The 22,967-nt window shown below is 47.7% G+C and overlaps 1 protein-coding gene across 10 annotated transcripts in view; it reads left to right on the plus strand.

The window, feature by feature from the left end:
• The window catches only part of NTM (neurotrimin), a 921,398-nt gene that overhangs the window by 529,080 nt on the left and 369,351 nt on the right, over window positions 1–22,967 (plus strand). The window lies entirely within an intron of this gene.

The raw sequence follows: 22,967 nt of genomic DNA on the forward strand, positions 1-22,967 counted from the left end.
TAGGGAGCCGCCATCCTTCTCTGAATCGGCGGCGGTTTGTGAAGGGGATGGGGGGAGAGGGGTAGAGGTGCAGGTGCGTTTTCTGCAGCTGCTGGCAGGGAGGTCGCTGCTCCCCTGGGCTGCACAGTTCATGGCTGAGCTGCGTGCTCTGCCCCGGAGAGGTGGTGGGGTCATAGGGAAACGCTCAGAGGTTCCAGAGATGAGCTGTTTCCCCCAAACTGGCCTCCTAGGCTCAGGACTTGGTAAGCGGGAGGGGAGGCTGGGCCAGGGGGTCTCTGAGATGGAGCACTGTCTGTACCTGAAGCCGGTGGCCGTGGTGACTGGGGGCCCGGCCGGGGCTCGGCGTGCACAGTCTTCTCTGGCGTTAAGGAGCCCCAAAGGCCGGGTCTGGCTCTCTGTGAATGCCATCACTCTGCCTGTGCCACGGGGTGTTGCCGGCCCCCCTCCCGTACCCCGGCAGAGCTGCCGTTTTGTCCCGGGTCTGGCCGTGTCTGAGCTTTCCTGGGGTGTCTTCAGGCAATGAGCCGGTAGCCAGAGGGACATGCTTTCTCTGTCAGAACATGGCTCTCTGAGATTGAAGACATGGAGATGAGTCTGATTTGTCTGTGGAAGAGATCGTTTACTTCGCTTAACTGTGCTGTCCACTAAAGCAATATGTTCCGAACTCATCTCCCAAATGGAAACTGGGTCTCAGTGTTGACTTGGGCCCTGCTTGACGTCCGGGGTTAAGGCTGACGGGAACTGGAGAAGGAGAAGAAGAATCTTGACTGTGTTTTGAGTAAGGTAGGACGAATCTGTCTCCCTTCCCCCCCCCCCCGGCCTCCTGAAATGCTAACTCAATTTCCAGTGTCTACAAACCATACCACCCACAGAAGGGCAACACAGAATTAGTGATTGCAATGGGAGATCTTAACTCTCCGGAATTTTATGAGAGTCAGCAGGAGGTAGAAGTTAAGAAGGTTCATGGGGAGAATGTATGCCTGCTTAAATAAAGTTCTCCAGGCCGGGCCGGGCCGTGGAGCTGACGGTAAGGCAGCATGGCAACATTCCCATCCTTTGTACCTGAAGATTCTAGGGGAGAGAAGCTTGGTGGTGGTGGCCCCTCGTTTACACCTTTTGTGACTATTCTTTCTTCTAAGCTGTATGGACGGTGCCTGTAAGGAAGTACCTGTGGGATAGAAAATGTTGCAAAAGCGACGCTGGGTTACAGAGCTGACTTGTCAGGACATTTTGCCAAAGGAAGCGTGTGATTTGAGGGCCTGTCATAGTCTGCAAGCACCCATGCTCCTTTGTCTTTGGCCAGCCAAGGCTCATGCCCCCGGGGTACTCACTCGTTCTGGAAACCCACCTCTTCCACTGAGCCCTGAGTGAGGGACTGTTTTGAGCAAAAGTTAAATGTCTAACTGCCTCACACCTCACACCTGGAATAACTGTGTATCTGCTTTATAAAGGATTTCATGGAAACTTGAAATATGCCCCGATTTCAGACTACTTAGAAAGAAAAACAAAAACAAACCTCTAAAGCGATGTAGTACATGGCATTTAGTGTCCTCTGGATGCCCCCTTTTCCCTACCCCTTGGCTGCAAGATATAGCCCTCAAGAAATAAGAAGGAGACAGTCTCATACTGAGAACATGTTAGAAACGGATGGGAAGGTACTTTCAAGGAGAAAGGGGGAAGGCAGTCAGCTCTGTAGAGATTTGGGGATAAAGAAGTAGCCAAGGGGCCTTGACAGACGTAGCTGCCATATCATAGGAACAATGTGGGGATTTGAGCAGGCAGGGATCTGGTCTTCAGAGGGCAGTCCGCAGGCTTATGAGAATGAAGACTGCTGGATTTGTCAGATGCTCAGCTGGGGCCTGGAGCAGCTCCTCAGAAAAATCGCGTTATCGTGTGCTGGCTGGCTTCTCTTTCTTTGTCTTTGCTTCCATGCCTCTTCCTGACTCGCTCCGGGCCCCTCTCCTTGTCTCTAGTGCACTCACGTTTGTTTGCATTGTCACAGATGCTGTAGACTCACTGGGCTTGACCGGTTGTAGATGGAGGGAGTGGGATATGGTGGGGCTTTTTCAGCCCAGCCCTGGCATAAAAAGGCCCTCCTGGAACATCTCCTGAGGTCCAGGGCCAGCCACTGAGACTGACTGTCTTCTGGACAAGTAGGAGTTAGACCCTCCCAGTGGAGGGAGCCCTGCAGGGCAGGGATTAGAGGAGCTGGGATCTGCGTGACACCAACCTGTTGGCCATGGGCCTAATTGAGGAAGTGAGCGGGGCAGCAGGTGGACGGTGCAGATGGCGCTCAAGCCTCCACAGGATGGCCGTCGTCCTCCTCGCCCTCCTGCACTAGGCCAGGAGGGGCCCCCGTGTTGGGTTGCACTTCTGTGGAGCGGAAGCCCTTAAACCCTCAAACACGGGCTCTGCATTTTGTGATGCTGTGTGCAAAGAAGCAAGTAGGCATTTCAGAATGTATTTTGTTTGCATAGAAATTGCTAAATTTGCACACAGCCTGATTCCAGGTTGCAAGAACCCAGTGGTTCAGGGCTCTGGGTTATTTCCCTTCTGCTTTTATTGTGTTGTATGTGGGTCCTCTCGTCCTTCTTTTGTCTTCCCTCCCCTTCCTTCTTTCTTTCCTCCCATCCTCACCTCTTTCTTTTCCGTTCAGCATGTGACCAGGCTACACAGACCACAGCCATCCGTGCTCTGCCCTGAGAACTACCCTCTCTCCCTGTCACCGTAGGTGACCCTGAGGTTCATGCTTGTAATTTTCTTCTCAACCAGCAGAGGACTTTTTTGCTCTAATTTCATTTTATTCTGCTTTGTTCTCACCAGTTTCATGTTTTGGGGATCTTTTGCAGTTCCCAAAGAATGAATGCTTCAGCAGCAGATTCTAATGTGAGGAAACGTTTTAGAATGTTTTATTTCCTCCAATTAACACTAATGATCCTTATAGACAGACATATCGGGAAACCTTTCACCTAATACGGCATCCACAGTTTGAACAGAATTACAGACAATTTGCAGTCTCCTAGTCTTTCTGCCCTCCTGCCAGTAGTCTGTACGCATATCTTTTTTAAAAAAAGGGTGAGGTTTCATAAAATAGAATATGCAATAGTAATAACATGAACTGAAGTTTCTCCGATACTCACTATGTCTTAGGGAGTGTTCCAAGTGTTTTACACACTATCTCACCCATCATCCAACCTCATGACATTAACGTTTAACCCTAATGCACCTCCTCTGGTTGTAGGTGCTATGATTATCCCCATTTTACAGATGAGAAAACTGAGTTTACATCATTTGATTAAGGTTGCACGGCTAGGAGATTTGGAAGCCAGATTACGAGGAGTAGTAATAATAATGTTGCATGCTGAATAGTACTATCAATTATTGGTTAGTTACTCACAATTAATCCTCACCGCAACTGTTTGCAATAGACTAAATTAGGTCTGTTTTATAGATGAGGATGCTGAGGCCTGGAGAGGGGAATTTACCTAAAATCACACAAGTTAGCGCGTGGCCGAGCTGGAATGCTGACTCCTTGACTTTGCGGGGCGAGCTTTCCCCACCGCGTTCTGTGTTCTCGCGACTCCTGGCGGAGACTTGGCATCGTCTCTCTGACCGTCTTGTCTCACACGCTGTCTTGCAATGTTGTTTCTCTCTCTGTTTTCCTTCTCCACGTGGATGGGGAGCTGCTAGCTCTTGGAAGTGGGGATCCTGCTCTGTGACGCCCTGAGCACCGCGTGCTCCCAAATGTTTACTGAACAGATGAGATGACTGAAATCCAAGCACCAGTACCCCCTGGCCTCTATACAGCTGGGGCCGACCAACTAAGACGTGCGGAGTGGTTCTTACATGAAGGGCATGGGGCTGGGTGTCGGTTGTGGAAAGGCTTGAGGCTGACGCTTCTCACCCCAGGGTCTTGGGTCCAACTCAGAAGGCCAGGCTGTGGACGCAGAGGTTGAAGAGGTCGTCAGCTGTGGAGGCGGAGGTGCCCGTGATTGCGTGGGGGGGTGGTCTACCGGTGGTCAGAGAAGAGCGCCCTCTCTCCCAGTGGGTGGGCTGCACTCCTCTAGGTGGGGGCAGGGGAGCCTGAGAGGCCCGGCGCGTGGGTCTCATTAATTAGAGACTGTCACTAAATGTCAGCATGTCCCTGGACGACTTCGACGGCTGCATTTCATGCTTTCATGGATTCCCCAAATAAGGCCGCAACCAGTAAAGTGAATTGTTTCCTTGGGGGCCGTCTGCTAAGTGCTTTTTTAAAAAAATATGAGTTAAAAATAAAAGGTCTGAGAAATGTACAAGAAGGAAGTTGGGTTTCGGTATAGCAGTTCCGCGGAATAGCAGAGGACAGTGTGGTTTCCATGCTTGAGAAAAGCCATGGGGGCCCCTTCCAGCTGTAGAGACTGTGGCATGTTATTCATATCATGGAAAGCATTTAGCATTTCGTTTTCAAAGCTGATGGATTCTCTGTTAGTCTCTCCAGCTACTCCATGGCCTCTTGAGGCCAGAACTCTGCCTTCTTCAGGTTTCTGTCCCTGGTTCCTAGTGCATGACTTGGACCAGGGCTTTTGCTCATAAAGTCTGAGTGCAGGTCCGCCTCTTTCCTTCACTCACTCTGCCGTAGACATCCTGACCTTCTTCCTGTTTCGTGAACACAGCAAACGTACTCTTGCCACAGAGCCTTCCCGTGCATGGCCCCCACTGTGGAGGTCCCCCTCCTCCAGATCTTCCCGTGGGCAGCTCTTCATCATTTTGGCCTTAACTCAGGTGGAACCCCCTCCCTGGAGCTGTTCCTGACACCCAAAGAAAAGTGATCCCCTGACACCTCCACCAGGCTTACGCTGGCATATCATCCTGGATTATTTCTTCAGAGCAATCATCTGTATCTGAGATTTTCCCATTCATTTATTTGGTTAGTTGCTCCTGATGTGTCTTCCCCGACTGGGTTGTAACTTCCTTGAGGACGAGCGCCTTCTCCGTCTTATTCTGTGCAGTGTCTGGCAGATAGAAGGTGCTCAGTAAATAGCTGGTGCCTGAGTGAAGGAAGGAAGGAACGTCTGTGATCACCGTCTTCTCCTTGCCCTCTCTGCCCCTTTTCGCCTGAGCTGTCTTGTGCTGTCCTTGCCCCGGATGTGTTCCTGGCTCACTGTCATGCTATGTCGGGTGTGACGTTGCTCTGGAGGAGGTTACAGATACACGTCAGTAATGGAGCCGGTGTCTTTCTGTCCAGGACACAGATGGTCTGTGTCCGTTGCCTGTTACTTCATAGCTGCACCCATAACATATGCCATGTTTCTGCCGGGTCACTCCCCTATCCAGTCCTGAAGCCTTGGAAGAAATGCTACTCTCTGAGGATGTGCTCAGCGCCAGGTAGACCTCGGGGAAATGAGCATTTTCTTTTTTTTTTTTTTTTTTGCGGTACGCGGGCCTCTCACTGTTGTGGCCTCTCCCGTTGCGGAGCACAGGCTCCGGACGCGCAGGCTCAGCGGCCACGGCTCACGGGCCCAGCCGCTCCGCGGCACGTGGGATCCTCCCGGACCGGGGCACGAACCCGCGTCCCCTGCATCGGCAGGAGGATTCTCAACCACTGCGCCACCAGGGAAGGAGCATTTTCAAGATAAAGAGGGACCCACCCTTCTGTGCCCCTCTGCCCACCCTTCTTTCTATTTGGAGTCTTGCTGTCAGTGGGTGTCTGGCCGTGTAGCTGTTGATCTGTCGTTGATGAGTTAACTCGCTCAGAATAGCAGTGCCACTCAGGAAGCATGTGCTGCCCTGGCTGCTTTGGCCCCTACCGGGATGGACCCCTGTTTGCCCACCTCTGCCGCTTGCCAGGCGTCCATCGGGGGCACCGGGGCTCGGAAGAGCATATGGACGGATAGGGCTGTGGAGGGAGGCTGCTGGAAGCACTCACAGCCTGTTGAGGAGCCAGAGACGAACATGGGAAAACTGAACATGCAGTCGAATGTGGGGCAGGGGGAGGAAGGACGGTGCCAGCTGTCAGGGGAACCTAAAGAACCTACAGAAGAGGGCAGCCCGATTCTCCGGCACTCCTCACCCGCAGGGCTCGGTGCTTTGCAGAAATGCTTCTCTTTTCCTTTGAGTTTGAAAGGATTGCAGAGCCCAGGGAGTTCAACCACCTAGTTTTTTCAGATAATGAGGCTGGTGATGATCAGTCGCCCACAAAGAGGGCTTCCTGCAAGGGTGAGGAGGAGCTGACACCCAGCCCCACCGCTTCACGCAGCTGCGAGCCCTGGCTTAGGGCTACCCGTGCCTGAGACGAGGTCACCTTGTCCTACTAAGTGTAAAAGCGTCTTACTGACTGCGGGTGCCTTTGACAGAACTGGCTGATCTCTCCTCTAACTGCTGCTTCCCTCTGCTCCTAAAGCCCGCATTCTCAGCCTTTAGCAGTGCTGCCTCTGGCCGGGCGGGACAGCTCTGCTTACTGTGCGTCAGGCAGGCGCTGGACACTCTAGCAGCGGAGACTTGTCGAAGGCTCATAGATGCTCCATGAGGGGGATACGGTTATTATTCCAGTTTTACGGGCCACGAAGGCAAAGCACTGGAAGATAGAATGAGCCACTTCCCAGACCACACCGTTGGATGGTGACTGTGCCTGGGGCTGAGAAGCAGTTTTGTCTGAGTACGAAGCTCATTCTCTTTTCGTACCAAAGGGCTCTCCTCTCATTCTGTCCCTTGTTTTCTTCGTTGCCAACTTCTTCTCTTCCCAGAAACCGAGTGCATTTTGTTGTCCTTCCTTGTTCTGGGGCACAAGAACCTCCTTTCTGGAGGTATTTTAGGAGTTGGGTATGGGAGTGGGTCAGGCGTGGTGTGGTCTGTGGCACGGCGGGGACACGGGGAGTGACCCAGCTGGCCTCTGGAGGTCCCTTCGCATCAGAGGATCATAGACTCTTCATAGATTGTTCAAGTCAGAACTCTATCCAGGTTCTACTTCTACCCGTTTGCTTCAGCTAGCAGCAATCTTGGACCCTCTCACCGGGAGTTAATAATTCCTCAGCATTCCCATGTATCTCTCTGGAGCGGGATTCTGCACACGGAGAGGTGGAAGCGCGCTTCTCCGAGGCCCACAAGCCAGTCTCTCGGGCGGCCCTAGCAGTGCGAGGCAGAACAGGTGACACCTTCACCCGTACATTTCCTTCTTTGCTGCGCTAGGAATAGGACCGTTGGCATCTCTCCTGGGGAGGCCTGAACAAATTATAATTAATATGAATGGCACGTTGATTCTCTTAAGTTCAGAGGCTCCACTGATGGGTAAAATGCAACTTTATTCTTGCATGATTTGAGATCATTTTGCTTCCTTGGGAGCGGGTTGATGGGTTCCTGGTGTGATAAATAAGTAACGCCATTAACATCACACAGATGGTCAAATAATAGCGTTGCTGGGGAATCAGGAACTGGTTGGGTTTAGGATGCAATTTCAAGTCGCACTTGTGAGCCAAAGGCAGGGAGGAAGCGGTAGGAATGTTTCACGTGAGTGCAATTGAAGGAGACAAAGCTCTTCAACAAACCAGACCTTCCTAACTCATATGCCAGCAGGAGTGGTGTGCCAGAGAGAAACCGGACTGGAAGACAGGGTGCCGCGATCTCGGACTCAAGTACTTTCTCTGTGTTCTCTTGGGCAAGTTTTAAAAATTCTTCCATATAAAGAGGACATTTACTACCTACCTCAAAGGATCGTTTGGGGTTAAAATGAAACAGTGTACACAAAGCTTAGTCTATAATTATATAATTAGTCTCTTTCTTTCCATGCGTACAAATGTACACACGTGTATACGTGTGTGTGTGTATAATAGTAACACATTTAGTAGTTTTCCCTATAACCTACTGTAGCTTAAACGCCCATGTGGCAACACTTTGATAGATGTACTGTGTCTGGCTTCTGGAAGATCTGTGAGGAGAGGAATGCCTCTCCATCCATGTCTAATTATACTTCTCTGTGTGTTTCTCCTACACATCTGCTTAGATCCTAGGGATCTTCTTCTGTTCAAATAATTTCTTGAGCTATTTTATATCAGAGAGGGCGTGAGGAGAAAGGTATTCCTTTATTTTTCATCACAAGATTGTTGCGTAGAAAGTGATGACAGTTCATGGCTCTGAAGATGAATTTCCTACTAGATAAAAAAGACAAAACAACAACAAGCATATGGAAGGTTCTGTGGAGCCAGGCTGTCTGACACAAATAATGGGGTCAGGAGTTCATGCCTAGATTTAGGATTTGTAGACCTTTTTTCCTTGGAAGACTGGTTCTTCCATGGCAAGTCCACTGGAGTCAGCTGGGAAAGCCAGGGTAAGGGTGCCATCGACTGTTGGGGGTGGTTAAGCCCTTCCAGCTTTGAAGCCCTGTTCTCAGCTGTTCACTGAGAGGCCGGCTCAGGACTTCCACAGCAACGGTGACAGGAGAAAAGGGGGCCTCTCTGCATTTGGTCATTTTTCTCCCGTGCAGTTCTGGGTCAAGACCAGTGTGTCTGCCAGGAGGAACTGATCTCGGAATTCGCTGACAGAACTACAGGAACAATCCTTCTCCCTGCAGCCCTATGCCGTGGGGCTTAAAGTAGTTTAAATTATATATAGCAGTCTCAGTTGTTCATGATCTGTTTTTTCCCAAATCTCATTGATTCACCTGGTTGAGTTATTTGGGTTTATTTGGGTGTGTTTGGCCAACTTGCTGCCTTGTCAGTGTGAGATGTTTTGGCTTAGAAACCTTTTGAGAGGTCAGATTTGTCTTGTACAAAGTACATGTGAATTAATCTTATAACCTTGCTGATGGATTTTTTAAAATAATAGAATTTTTAATGAAAACAGCATCAACCACCAGGCTGATGGGAAATGACAAAACTGACATCAACCTTCAGATAAAGCTTTGCTGGCCCCATAGAGGAAAGGAAGATATGTTTGTGTGAAAATAATTTCTTGATCTTCTGTGGCTTTCAAACAGGCTATATAATGTGGTGGATGAGGGGGAAAGTGCTGTTGCACTCAGAATAATCATCTTTGGACACATTTACTCGTCAGGAAAGCTCAATCCAAAACAATTCTAACTGGTCAGAATCCACGAGGAAGAAAGAAAAAATATATGCAAATTATTTTTTATTTGGTGCACAAGTTATACATGAAAACTGGAAAAAAGCAGTACTTCAGTGTTGTGAGTTGAACTGCATCACTCCCCTCCTGACCCGCACACCCCCCCCCGCCCCCGCCAAAAAAGAAGATCTGTTGAAGTCCTCACATCCAGTACCTCAGAATGTGACCTTATTTGGAAATAGGTCCATTGCAGATGTAACTAGTTATTCAGATGCATTCACACCGGAGTAGGGCGGGACCCCAATGCAATACAATGGGTGTCCTGATAAGAAGATGACCTGCGGAGACACGGCTGACACACAGGGAGAAAACCATGTGATGACAGAGACATTCGAGCAATGAGGCTGCAAGCCAAGGAGTGCCAGAGGTTTGCCCATGAAGCGCACCAGAGCTAGGAAGATGCAGGGAGGGATTCTCTCCTACAGGTTTCATAGGGAAGGTTCCCTACAGCACCTTGATTCAGACTTCCGGCCCCCTGAAATGTGAGACAGTACATTTCTGTTGTTTCAAGCCATGCATATTGTAATGCTCTGTTATAACAAACCCAGAAACCGATACACATGGGTGTCATACAGAGATTGCTTAAATAATATCTGTGTACAATGCTCCTGGTATGACTGTTCCTCCCTAAGTCATCAGCTCCCAGACTCCATCACAGACGTCCAGGAGGCTGACCCAGAGTAGGAATGCAGTTAGAATTGATGACTCTCTTTTTCCTAATAGACCATCAGGACAAGCCCTATTGCATCTTACTTTTCAGTTATCTTATTAGCCACCTGAGAAGTCAAAGATCTACCAGACTGTGCATCATTTTTTGATTCTTATGGTCATAGGGTTCTGTACATCCGATCACCTGACCCAGCCGCAAAACTCTCTCTCATCTGCTGAAACGTTTTATTACCCGCTGGCCTCTATGGTCTGTCACCAGCGAAATCCCTGTCTCCTCTCTCTTCTCTGAATGTTCCCCTAAGCTTTTGCTGAATCTGAGATTGGGTGTTTCCTGGATCATTTCCACTCCTAGAGTCCGATCAGCAGTCGCTGTTTCTCTCCTGTATCCTTGTTGCCACGAGGCCTGAAAGCCGGAGAGATGGTCTCCTCATTGCTTACTGTGGCTTCAGGACATTTCTTTTCCCATCTCTCAGAATCCCCAGTTACGATGAAGCACATACCGTGTACCCTCAGCCCCTCTCCTGCGGCAGTTTTCTACTCTCTATCCTGACCAGTCTTCTTCACTCTGGAGCTCCAGGCAGTACATCCTAGTGTTAACTTTCAAATCCACTTTTATGACTCAGGTGTTTCAAACTCTGTCTCCCAAGCTGTGTTCTTGATACCAGCTCCATGTGACCCTTTGCCAGCCACCACCAACTTGATTCCCTCCATCTGTCCCCATCTTGGGCATAGACACCGCCATTTATCCAGCTACTCTGTCCAAAAGCCCTAATAGATATATTTTTTTCTTTTTCTCTTATGCTACATCTAGTCCATCAATAAATCCTGTGTGTCTTTACTTTTAAGATAGATCCTGGGACTTACCTTGTGGCTCAGTGCTTAGGAATCCGCCTGCCAATGCAGGGGACACGGGTTCGAGCCCTGGTCCGGGAAAATCCCACATGCGGCGGAGCAACTAAGCCCGTGCGCCACAACTAATGAGCCTGCGCTCAAGAGCCCGCAGCCACAACTACTGAGCCCGCGAGCCACAGCTGCTGAAGCCCGCATGCCTAGAGTCCACGGTCCTCAGCAAGAGAAGCCACCGCAATGAAAAGCCCGCGTACCACAACTAGAGAAAGCCCACGCGCAGCAGGGAAGACCCAACGCAGCCAACGATAAATAAATAAATAAATTTATTAAAAAAAAAAAAAAAAGATGCATCCTGAAGCGGACCGTTTTCACCATCTGGAACACTATCTCCCTAGTCAAAGCTGCCATCCACCCTTTCCAAGACTGTTCCCGTGGCATCTCATCTGGTCTTCCTGCTTCCACCACGTCTGCTCTCCCAGAGTCCATCTGTGCCTGGTAGACCAGTTGTCATTCCAGAACATAAACCAAATCACATCACTGTGTTCAAAGCCCTACAGTGGCTTCCAGTTATATTTAGAATGAAATGCAGATAAAAGGCTTTATTACTGGCGTCCGCCTACCTATCAGACACCTTCTGTCCTCCTGCCCTGCTCACGAGGATGTAGCTCACTGAACTTGCCTGTCCTTCTTGAACCCACCAAGTCCATTCTTGCTGAGGACATGCTCCTTCCTCTCCCAGGACCCGCTAATGTTGTATGATGGCTCCTTCATGCCATTCGTGTGTCTGCTCCAATACCCCATCCTCAGAGAGGACCTTCCAGAGCATGCTGTTTGAAATAGCCATACCCCAGCCCTACATCACTCCGTCCCCCTACGTAGCTTCAGCTTTCTCCATAGCCCTTAACACTTAGGAAATTCTGTTATTTATTTATCTGATACTTATTGATTTCCTCTTCCACTAAAATGTAAGAACCCCAAGGCCACTGACTTCCTTGCTCTCAATTATAGTGGCTAAATTGCTGCCTGGCACATGGCGTATATCAAGGAGTATTTTTCGAGGGTATGAAAAGTTCATTAGGAATAACAGTAAGCTGCTAATAGTGAAAACTGTTTATCTTTTATTGGAAACAGGAGGCTCAGGTGTAGCTCTTTATTGGTCTAGGTTTGGGGGTTCATACACAGAGCTCAGATGGGGTGTGTGTGATCCAGCCTTGTCTTCTAGGACGGCGAGTGGGGCAGGCCTTGAGGAGGGAATCACGGGACAGGGTGACATACTTCATAAAGTCTGCACCTGCGGAATCTAAAGGACCTTTAAATTTCCAATTTCACAAGCGGTTTTATAGAAAATCTAATAAACACTTGAAAATCGGGATTAGTTTCTAGCTTAAGGCCTATGAACTTGGGGGGAGGGAAGGAAACGGCAGGTAGGCAGAAATCAGCCTGTGAGCCTGAAATTTAACGCAGTGTTCAATGTCCATTATTTTCTTTGAAACTTTCTTGATGAAGGGAATGTTACCTTAAGGCTGTAGAGCACAGTGATTGAGCACAGGGTCTAGGGCGAAACCTCTCTCTGGGTTCCAATCCTGCTCCTGCCACTTTGCAAGTGTGTGGCCTTTGGCACCTTGATTGACCTCACTGGGCCTCCATTTTGTCATTGTTTCAGGGAACTAATAATAAGGCGCACTGATCCAGGAGTGAAATATGGGGCATTTAGAGCCGTGCCCAGCACTCAGGAAGTGTTCGCTTTGGACAGCTGGGGAAGGACAGAGCGTGAAATGTAACTGCTGTGGGCAGATCGTGCTGCTGTGTTTCATGATCCTGGGGCCACTGCCCAGAGACACGTGAAACAGGAATATGGGCACCGGGGCCCAGGCTGGCGATGGTTGGTGCAGATTCTGCAGCTACAGGGGCATCTTGGTAGAGGAGGATTTTGAAAAGTCTGGGTAAGTTTCATTGTTGATGGAATGTGAGCAGTGGTCTAAGGCTAGGGTGGTCTGAGTGGGTTTTTTTTGGCCGTGCCGCCTGCCCGTGGGATCTTAGTTCCCCGACCGGGGATTGAACCTGCACCCACGGCAGTGAGAGCGCAGAGTCCTAACCACTGGACCACCAGGGAATTCCCTAGGGTGACCTGAGTTTCAGTCCTGGCTCTGTCACAACCCACCATGGGATGCTGCTAAGAAAATCGGCGTGCCCAGCGCCCGTTTCCCATGTGGGGAGTGAGAACAGGATCCATTCTGCTCTGTGCAGTTCCTTACATCGGAGGAAGAGATTCTTAGCTGTTCAAAAATATGTAAGTTGTTAATCCACCTCCTGGCCCAGAGCTTTTCCCAGTTGCATTTTCCAGCCTCTTTTGAATTTAGGTGTGGTCGTGTGACAGAGTTCTACCCAAAGGAAGGTGAGCACAAGTTCTGTTGGATTGGCCCCTAAAAAGCTCCCATGTGAGATACTTCAGGCTCTTTCTCCTTATGCCATCTGGATGTTGATGTCCCGAATTACCTTGGAAACCGTGTCCCATTTGGCAGATGTTTTGTGAGCAGAGTCACTGAATGTCTGCACAGAGAGGGCTTCGGCCCCCGCCCTGCCAGCTGACCGGCAACCTCGTTCCTTAGATTATTGCATGAAGGAAAAGTACACTAAGATACACTTCCTTTGTGATAAGCTTCTGCGATCCTGGAGTTTATTTGTTACAGCAGCTAGCATAACCCTATCTAATCCAGTACAACTATTATCATTCATATTGTCTGATTCCAGCTGCATAGAAATACACAGATATATCTTTTAATCCAAACTTAAGCACTTATTAAAATTTCTTGGCAAGGCTTTTGGTGGCTTTTGCATGTGTCTGAAAATAGGAACTATGTGGCCTTTTCAAACTGAAGCCTCAAATGTTTGATTTCCACTTGCTTCAGTCTTTACATCTCTGAACCAAGTAAAAATGTCTGCTGTACTCTACAAGTACGTGGAAACCAGTGACAAAGAAAAGTTCTACCTTGAAGTAAATTAGCACATGTCCATAATGGCTACAATTCCAGACATGCTATAATTAGTGAAAATACCTCTTAGATGGCAAATTGCTCATTAATGGCTGGAGGTGTCTTATTTAGTGTAACCTTCTGTGCTAGAGATATTCTAACATTCAGTGTTTTAACTGACACACAGAAAAGAGACAGATGGGATTATTTGTAGGCTTGTTGTTTAAAATGTTGACGGAAAAGGAGAGAAACCACTGTCAAAGGGCAGATTTCAGAAGAGCAGTCAGGTGGTGGAGCCATCACCTGTGGCTTTGGGGACAGAGGAAAGGGAGGAGGGAAAGGCCTTGTGTGGGTGGGTCCTCAGGGAACAGAGGCCATGCAGAGAGAGCAGGGTGTAAAGTGGCTCTCTTCCACGATTTTGTGGTACCGGGAGTGGGATCTTCTTGTTTTCCTTGTTGTTTCAGGATGATACACGGTGCCTGGCACATAATAGGAGCTGCCTGTATCTGTACTGTATCCATGTTTTGCTTCGGCACCGCTGACTGCGTGTCTTGTATGGGCCAGGCACCGTTCTAGGCCCCAGTTCCTCTCCCCACGGAGCTATCTTTACAAAGGGAGACGGGGCTGCAGATTGCACACAGCGAATGAACGTCATCCTCTCTCAGCCTGCAACTTGCACAGACCGCTTAGGAACAGGTGCCCTTCCTCCAGCCTGACTCATTCACTAGGGCTCTTGATCAGTACACAACCTGCACAACTGTACCTAATGGGTACGAGCTGCCAGTACACAAGTAAGGAGACAAAGAGTATGGCTACGTGGTGAGAAGTTAAATATGGGTAAGCGGCAGGATGGCCCGGGGTGTAGGGACAGGGGCATTTGCAGGGTGGCCCAGGGCATGATAGTGGGGACAGCCCTGCAGGCATCAGCAGGAAACACATTCTAGGCAGGGGAATCAGCACGTGTCAGTGACCTAGTAAAGGAAGAACAGGGTGAGGAACGGCCTCAAAACTGGAGAAGGAGCAAGGAGTGAGAAAAGACAGCTTTAGGAGCTGGAGTGTCTGCAGGGACTGTTCAGAACGCAGGAGCACATGAGGAAGGCAGCTCCAGTTTTAGGGGATGAGGAATAAATAAAATCCCACGTAAACAAAGCCAGCGCCTGTGTTGATGTTATTTGTGGCGTGGAGCTTCCGCGTGGAGTCTGTCCAGGCTCTCACTCCTTCGTGGTTGTGCGGGAGCCGGTACTCGGTGCCTAGTCCCCGTCTAGCGTTTTCTAACTGAAGCGTCATCTTTCTTGGGTCCGTTATTCTTCGTCATTTTCATGTGTCACGTGCGAAAATTATAAACAGTTAAAATCCGCCTAATATCCGATCTGATGTCTTACCTGTTGCCGTTTCGAGGATATTACACTGTGAAATTAAGCCGGTGTTTCACAAAAGTGTGTGCACGTGCGTACGTATAGCAGACGCACATTTGGAATTCATGGACTCGTAGAAATCAGAGATGGATTAGGCCTAATGAGCTGTGGAGAAGAATTGTTTAGCACATGCTTCATATCTCTGTTCAGTAATCAAAGCTACACACTGTGTGTGCTAAGGAGGTGAGGTCTTTACATTTTTTTGGTCTCCTTGGATCATCTCTGTTTATGCCTGAAAATTTCACAGTGCACCCCTAGAGCATTTCGAACCAACTTCATTAAGCATCCGGTTTGACATTTCCCTGCCCTTAGGGTGATCTTTGGTATTGAAGTAAATAGTTGCTTTGCTTGTTACCATTAATATGGAATAGTGATGGGTGCCAGGCTCCAAGGAGCCCCCTGGGACGCTGGGCTGGCTCAGACCAGGAGGTGGGGGGTCCTCAGAGACCTAGTCCTGTCCCATCTCCAGGCACTTCTAGTCTTCGGGAGAGACGGGCCTGGCCTTCCAGTGTGCCGGCTGGAAGACTTGGAGAGTCAGCGTAGATGAGAGGTTTGGATATATACGTTTTTGAATTTTTATCCAAACCAGATGATTTTCCCTGCTGCTCTCTGTTTTCACCTCAGGTGTATTAGTGCCTGTCCTGCTAGACCAAGTGCACTGGCTGTTGCCCGTCTGGTTTATACTCTCCCTTCAAGCCTGCATTTTCAACAGATCTTCAAAATCCTATTCACAACATGGTTTTCCCAACTAACAAAAAGGAAAGAGGAATGAAAGGTGGACCTCTTGATAGTACAGAATTTGACCCCGAGAAGGACCAACTCTTTGAAGCTGTAACAGAGACATGAAATCATAGGACTTAAAGGAGACGGGTTAACACAGGTCAGCTTCCAATAGCTGGATGCCGGCCCTGTGGATTTTCTTTATAGCTCGGTTAGATATCATAGACAAATGCAGATCCTAAACATATATCCTACTCAGTTCTTGATCCTCTGCATAAAACATGCTAATTGAGAATGTGTTATGTAGTGGAAGAAAGATGGACTCCATAGAGGTTTTTGTAAATCAACTATGCTTCAATTAAAAAAATACTGAAAATGAGAAAAAAAAAGGAAGTTGGACAAAAATGGGGAAACTGAATGGCACATAAAATGAAAATTACAAATAAAAAAAAAAGATGGACTCGGAGTTGGGACAGCTTTGAGCTGGAACTTGATTTGGGAAACTCTTAACTTCTCTGAGCCTTTATTTTCTTATCTGTGAAATGGGAATAAATAACACCAGGAACGTGGAGAGTAGAGTAGGTGCTAATTTGAGACACGCTGGTTGGGCGGGTCTTTCTGAGATGGGGCCGTTGAGTGAGATCTGACGAAGTGAGGGAGTGAGTGTGTGTACACATGGGGAGGATGTTCTGGGCAGAAACACAGCAAACACCCAGGTGCACAGGTGGGGGCATCCTTGGCTCCAACAAACGGGAGGGGACGGCAGAGCCAGGGCCAGGCCGCTTGGCCACGGTCACCACAGGGATCACAGTGACCACTTCCCATTTTGTTCTTAGTATTTTGGAAGCCACTGGAGCAGTTTGATCATTTTGGCGGCTGTATATTAACATGTGTTTTCACTTTTCTGTATTCTATTGTTATTTTCCTGTCCCACCCTTGTTCAGTTGTAAGTTCTTTAAAAGCAAAGCCCATATTTGACTTGTATCCTTGTGTCAGGGACCAGCCGGGGCCTGCACCTGGCTCAGCGAGGTCCCTGGAGTTCCCAAATCGCCCGAGCCTCCTCCTCGTCTTATCAGCACTTACCGGAATGTAGGGAAAAGCTCTTTTCCTGCGTCTCTGTTAGACTCATACTGATTCACAAAGTATGAGGACACTTCCAACTGTTGCATTGTGAGGATTTCCTTGGTGGAACAAGAAATTCCCCCCGAGAACAAGGCCGTTGGCTTCCTGGGTGAATAAACGGTATGCCATCCCTAGACTTTAATTTTCCTATGTGATCAAGGCCTCGGCCACATCACCAGACCCCTGTCGTTCATGGTCTTAACAATGGTTGCAACTGGTGAAATGTCCTGAAAGAATGATTTTTAATAAATGCTTCAGCAGAAAGGCCATAAACCTGCTATTCTCACTTTATTATTTTAATTGAAAACATTTTTCCCTACTTCTAAAAAATAAATGATTACTGTTCGTTTTGCTTTGTTATTATTGCCTTGGCTGATGTTGGGTTGTTGATTGACTTTACAATGTGCACCGATGGTGTTTTTGGTCTGTATTTTACAATAATACTGCTAAATTGCAGATAAAATGTTAATGAAGCATACTCCTATTTTTAAAGGAGATATCTACGTATAATTTCTATCAGAAATACATTTTGAACTTTTCTATTAATTCTATAATTTCTATTAATTCTGTAATGTGGACTTTATTTTTTATTAACTCTTTATCTAAATTCTTTTCTACTAGAAAGTGGGGATGGGGTTATGGTCCAAGCAGATGGATGTGATGAAGGATGTGCATTAATCTCCACCCTGAGGTTGGTCTGTGTTTATTTTGGGGGCCTGCTAGCCCCTCATGCTGGGCCTGGCTTATGACAGGCCCTTAGTAAAGGTTTGATAAAATGTTTACTTGAGCAGCGTAATATTTTAAGTATCGTGGGAGCCAAAGATGGATTATTTTTCTTTTTACTGTGAAATATTTTATACATCAGTGTGTATGCAGTGTATCTGTATATAAATACGTAACAAATTGGTCACCTGTGTGCCCTCCCGCTACTCTTCTATCACCTGTGAAACCACCTGTGTTCCCATTATCTTATACCCTGTATCTCAGGACCTGACCACAGCCCTGAACTTTTTGATCATTTCCTTCTTTTTTTTAAGAGTTTTACCAAATATAAGTATCCTTAAACAGTATATTGTTTTGGATACAGTTTTGTTTTTTTTTCTTTATATAAAAAATTTTTTTAATATCCTGCAAGTGTTCTGCATTTAACATTAGGTACTTTTTTTTTTCTTTTAAAATTTATTTATTTTTGGTCTTTCATGACATTAACAATTCTGACCCAGTCAGTTTTTGTTGTTGTTGTTTTAATTGGAGTATAGTTGCTTTACAATGGTGTGTCAGTTTCTGCTATACAACAAAGTGAATCAGCTATGTGTATACATATATTCCCTCCCTCTTGGACGTCCCTCCCACCCCCTCCCACATCCCACACATCTAGGTCATCACAGAGCACAGAGCTGATCTCCCTGTGCTATACAGCAGGTTCCCACTGGCTATCTATTTCACACATGGTAGTGTATATATGTCAATCCTAATCTCCCAATTCATTCCCCCTTTCCCCCCACCACCCATGTCCACACGTCCGTTGTCTACATCTGCATCTCTGTTCCTGCCCTGCAAGTAGGTTCACCTGTACCATTTTTCTAGATTCTGCATATATGCGTTAATATATGATATTTGTTTTTCTCTTTCTGACTTACTTCGCTCTGTGTGACAGACTCCAGGTCCATCCACTTCTCTACAGATGACCCAGTTTTGTTCCTTTTTATGGCTGAGTAATATTCCATTTGTATATGAATCACATGTTCTTTATCTTTCTAATAATTTGAAATGAGTATCATCTGAGTGTGAATAAAGTCATTTCAGATAATTAACTGGTCTATCATTCATCCGTCAAAAATGGTTCAGAGCCCTGGCACGGGAGTGTGTGTGCACACAAATGCCTGCTAAAAATAATAAACACTGAAAGGCCCTTCTACCAACACAATAATGCTCGTAAAGCTTCTGGGTCATGGAATTAGGAGTGACCTTGATTATCTTCTTGTGTTTTCTATTTTTATTGGATTTTTAAAAATCAAGTTTTAGTTTTCCAAAACTGGAAAGAGGCCAATGTTATAAAATCTAATAAAAGTGAAAATAGCCTACCTTTTGAGCCCACATCGCCACGTCTGGGTCATAGAACTTTTTGCACACATGCTCCCTTGTGTGGGGCGTTGCTAAGCCCCGTGTGGGCTATAAGGATAACTAGGGCAGCTCCTGCCTTCACCAAACCTCCAGTCTGGCCAGGTAGGGGAGGCTTCAGAGCTAGGACCTCAGGAAGAGGTTGGGAGGGGCCCCCCTGCTGGTCGGGGAGCCACTTGTGATGCAGAATGTGGGAGGGGTGGGTTGGAGGAGCCCGGAAGGGGACTCGGGACTCTGGGGTGGAGGCAGGGAGGGACTGTGGGTAGCTGGGCTGCCGAGGCCAGAAGGTGACACTGGCCTGGAGCCAGCAGGAGGTCACTCTGAAGCCGGCCCGTTCCTAGAGGGGGAGGGCCTTGACCCATTTCAAATCTGAGCCTCGAGCAGTCGGGGTCTGTTGGGATGTAGACTGAGCAGTGGCTGCTCTGCGTGACCAGGTCATGTTGGATTTAATTCACTAGATATCTGTTGTCTGCTGGCATGTGCCAGGCAGAGTTCTAGCCACTGTGGAAATGACTGGTTAACGAACCAGTCCCTGTCCTCATGGAACTTCCTTCTGGGAGAAACACACAGAAACAAAATACATACAACATATGGAATCCATTAATTGGTGCTGCAGGCTTCAGAGAAGATTGGAGAGTATGGGGAGATGGGGAAGGGGGGGTGAAGGCCATGATTTCAAGTAGGACGTCAGGGGAGGCCTGTGGGGATAGTCTTTGCTTATCTGTATTGTTTTTTCCAGTGGTTCACTTTGTGTTTTTGTTATTGAAGTAGAGTTGATTTACAGTGTTGTGTTAGTTTCAGGTGTACAGCGAAGTGATTCAGTTATACATGGCTATTCTTTTTCAGAATCTTTTCCTGTATCGGTTATTATAAAATATTGAATATAGTTCTCTGTGATACATAGTAGATCCTTATTGCTTATCTATTTTATATATAATACTGTGTATATGTTAATCCCAAATTCCTAATTGGTCCCTCCAAATAGACCCACAGACACAGAAAACAGACTTACACTTACCTGTATATTTTCAATTGTCAGCGAAAACACATTATTTTGACATCAGAAGAAACGCAATAGGAAAAATAGGTTAAAGAGACCAGTTTAAGGCAATATATATATATATATATATATATATATATATATATTTTTTTTTTTTTTTTTTTAATTTTTAAAAAAATTTTTGGCTGTGTTGGGTCTTCGTTTCTGTGCGAGGGCTTTCTCCAGTTGCGGCGAGCGGGGGCCACTCTTCATCGCGGTGCGCGGGCCTCTCACTGTCGCGGCCTCTCTTGTTGCGGAGCAAGGGCTCCAGACGCTCAGGCTCGGTAGTTGTGGCTCACGGGCTCAGCCACTCCGCGGCAAGTGGGATCCTCCCAGACCAGGGCTCGAACCCGTGTCCCCTGCATCGGCAGGCGGACTCTCAACCACTGCGCCACCAGGGAAGCCCAAGGCAATATATATTTTTGAGGGAAGGGTATTGTGTCTGTGTATCAAAATGTGTTCCAGTGTCTAAACCTCTCTGCAGCCACAATGCTGATCTTCATTTGTCAGCCAGGTTCTTCTTCTCCCTTCATTGCTGCTGCCAGAAAGACTGAAAAATGGAATCACTTTGTCAGGCTTCATCACGGAAAACCTGTCTCTGATCAACAGAAGAGGAATAACGAGATGGTGCTGATTATGTCATTATTCACCACTTCATGAGCCTGTGCTTCTCATCGGTGGGTGGATGCTGCAGAGAACAGGCTGGGGATATACACCTGCCCTCAGGAGGCTTTCTGGAAGCTTCTGAGGCTGGGTGTGAGCCAGTGCAGACCCAGGGGCTGTCCAGTCAATCCTCAGGGCAACTTTTAGCCCAAGGAACTTTGGATCCCAATTGCATGGGGCAGTTTAATTGCTGGGACAGCCATAGCCTCTTGACAGCAATGGCTGGTGAAGAAGGCAGAAGTCGTAACCAGATAAACCAACAAGCAGATAAAAGCATTAATAAGTGGATGGGGGGGCAAAACCAGAGCTGTGAGCACCCGCCAGATCAAGAAATGTCAGCTTTCCTCCCAGCTTTTCCTCCACGGCGCCAACTGTCAGTAATTTAACTAACATTTTGTAAATAAATGTGGCACTCGGACAGCTGTCAGCGCGCCTGCTATAAACACTCCTTTTGTCACTGAGAGCTGGCAGGGCTGTGCTGTTTTTCTCTGTGACTTCAGCGGCCACTGCCAGTTGGCGCCTCGGCCTTGGGCTGTCAGGGGAGGGCCATGTCCCCATGTCCCCATGTCCCCGTCCCACGTGGCCCCGCTCCTTGGCCACACAGCTTCCCTTGGGCTCAGCACTTCCAGTTGTCCTTGGCCGACTGGGGAGGCCTCGCACTTCCCTGCCCGTCCTGCATCCCAGGTTAAAACCCAAAGCTGCGGTTTTCCAAGCACCTCTGTGTTTTAGGTCGGAATTCCAGGTCCCCGATCCTTTGGTTTCGTCCAGTGGGCTTGCTCATCCGAAGGAAGACATTTATTTATCCAGGTCAGAGATACTGAACTTGCTGCTTTCCACTCCGGCTGCTAGATGATTATTTAATGTTATGCAGCCAGAGTCTCCTCTTGCGTTAGTTTCCTCCCGAGCGTTATGACAAATGGATCAGGACTGTGCGTGGACTCTCCCAGGTCCTATCACTGATTTTTATTAAGTTAGTGTTTCCCTGTGCCCGGCAGCCCTGGGAGGCTCAGCTCAAGGATTCTTCACCTCCACCCAAGCTAAAGCAGAGGGAGAGGAAAGATCTGTCTTAATGGAAAAGTCCCAGGGGCAATACATCGGGGTTATTGTAATCTGTGTGATGCAGCTCGGTGAGAATCAGGGTGTACTGGGTAATTAAGCAGGCGGAAGTATGTTTAATAATAATAACAATTCTAACCAACATTCACGGAAATCCTTTTGATTTTGGGTCCTGTTCTGTCCCCATGTGCCTTACATGGTACCTCACTTGACACTTGCAGCTTGTGTGTTCATCCCTGTTTTACAAATGAGGGCCAGGAGTCCAGACACATTTGTAACCTGCTCAAGGCCTTACGCCTAAAGCCTGGAGGAATGGGGGTTCGATTGCAGACCATTGATTCCGTGGCCTTTGCTGTGGCAACCGTCTTACACGTCCCCGTTTGTAGATTCCATGTGTGCTGGGTATGGAATCACCAATTTTAAAGCAGTGAGGACACCATAAAATAAACCCCACACTGAAACTAGGGAACTGGCTTTGATCTTTTTCTAATGAAGGAGAAGGCTTTTTATAGTGTTGTGGAAATGCATCAGGGACATTATTCCCTGGAGTATCCCTGGAGTATTCTTTCTGTAATACAGAGAGAATTTAGGGGAATGATTAAGAGAATGGGCTTGGGTATCAGCTCGGAAATGTACTTACTTAACCTCACTGGTAACATAAGAATAGTTATTAACAGAAACTACCTTGTAGGGATGTCTTAAGGATTAAATAAAATCGTCCATATAAAGTATTTAGCAGGGCTTGGTGCAGAGTAAGCACTCGTTCTCTCGTTGAAATGTTTTTTACATGCATGTGATGGACCGTGGATTCTGCGGTGAGTAAGAGAGACATAATATGTTCTTGGAGCCTCTGTTCTCATGAGGGAACCAACAAACAGACCTATACAAATATATGAACTACCAGGAAGTGCTATGAGCCGGGTCGCCTGGGTGGCTGCAGTAGGTCGGTGGGTTAGTGACAGTCTCTCTCTGAGAGGAAGTGATCGTTGAGCTGAGATCCAAATGGAGAGAAGCGTCTGAGAATCGACCACTCCAGGCACGGAGGATGAGCTTCACGTGCTGGAGGAAGAGAAAAGCGAACATTGTGTCTGGAGCAGAGTGGACAATGGGAGGGATATAGGACGAGGTGGCAGGGGTCAGAGGGGCAAGGCTCTGAAAGCCAGGTAATGGGTTTGGGTCTCATTTCATCATGTGAGAGGGTGTGCCATCGGAGCGTTTTAAATAGAGCCATGACGTGGCCTGAGTTAC

Source organism: Kogia breviceps, chromosome 7 (assembly GCF_026419965.1).
Source record: "Kogia breviceps isolate mKogBre1 chromosome 7, mKogBre1 haplotype 1, whole genome shotgun sequence".
NCBI lineage: Eukaryota > Metazoa > Chordata > Mammalia > Artiodactyla > Physeteridae > Kogia > Kogia breviceps.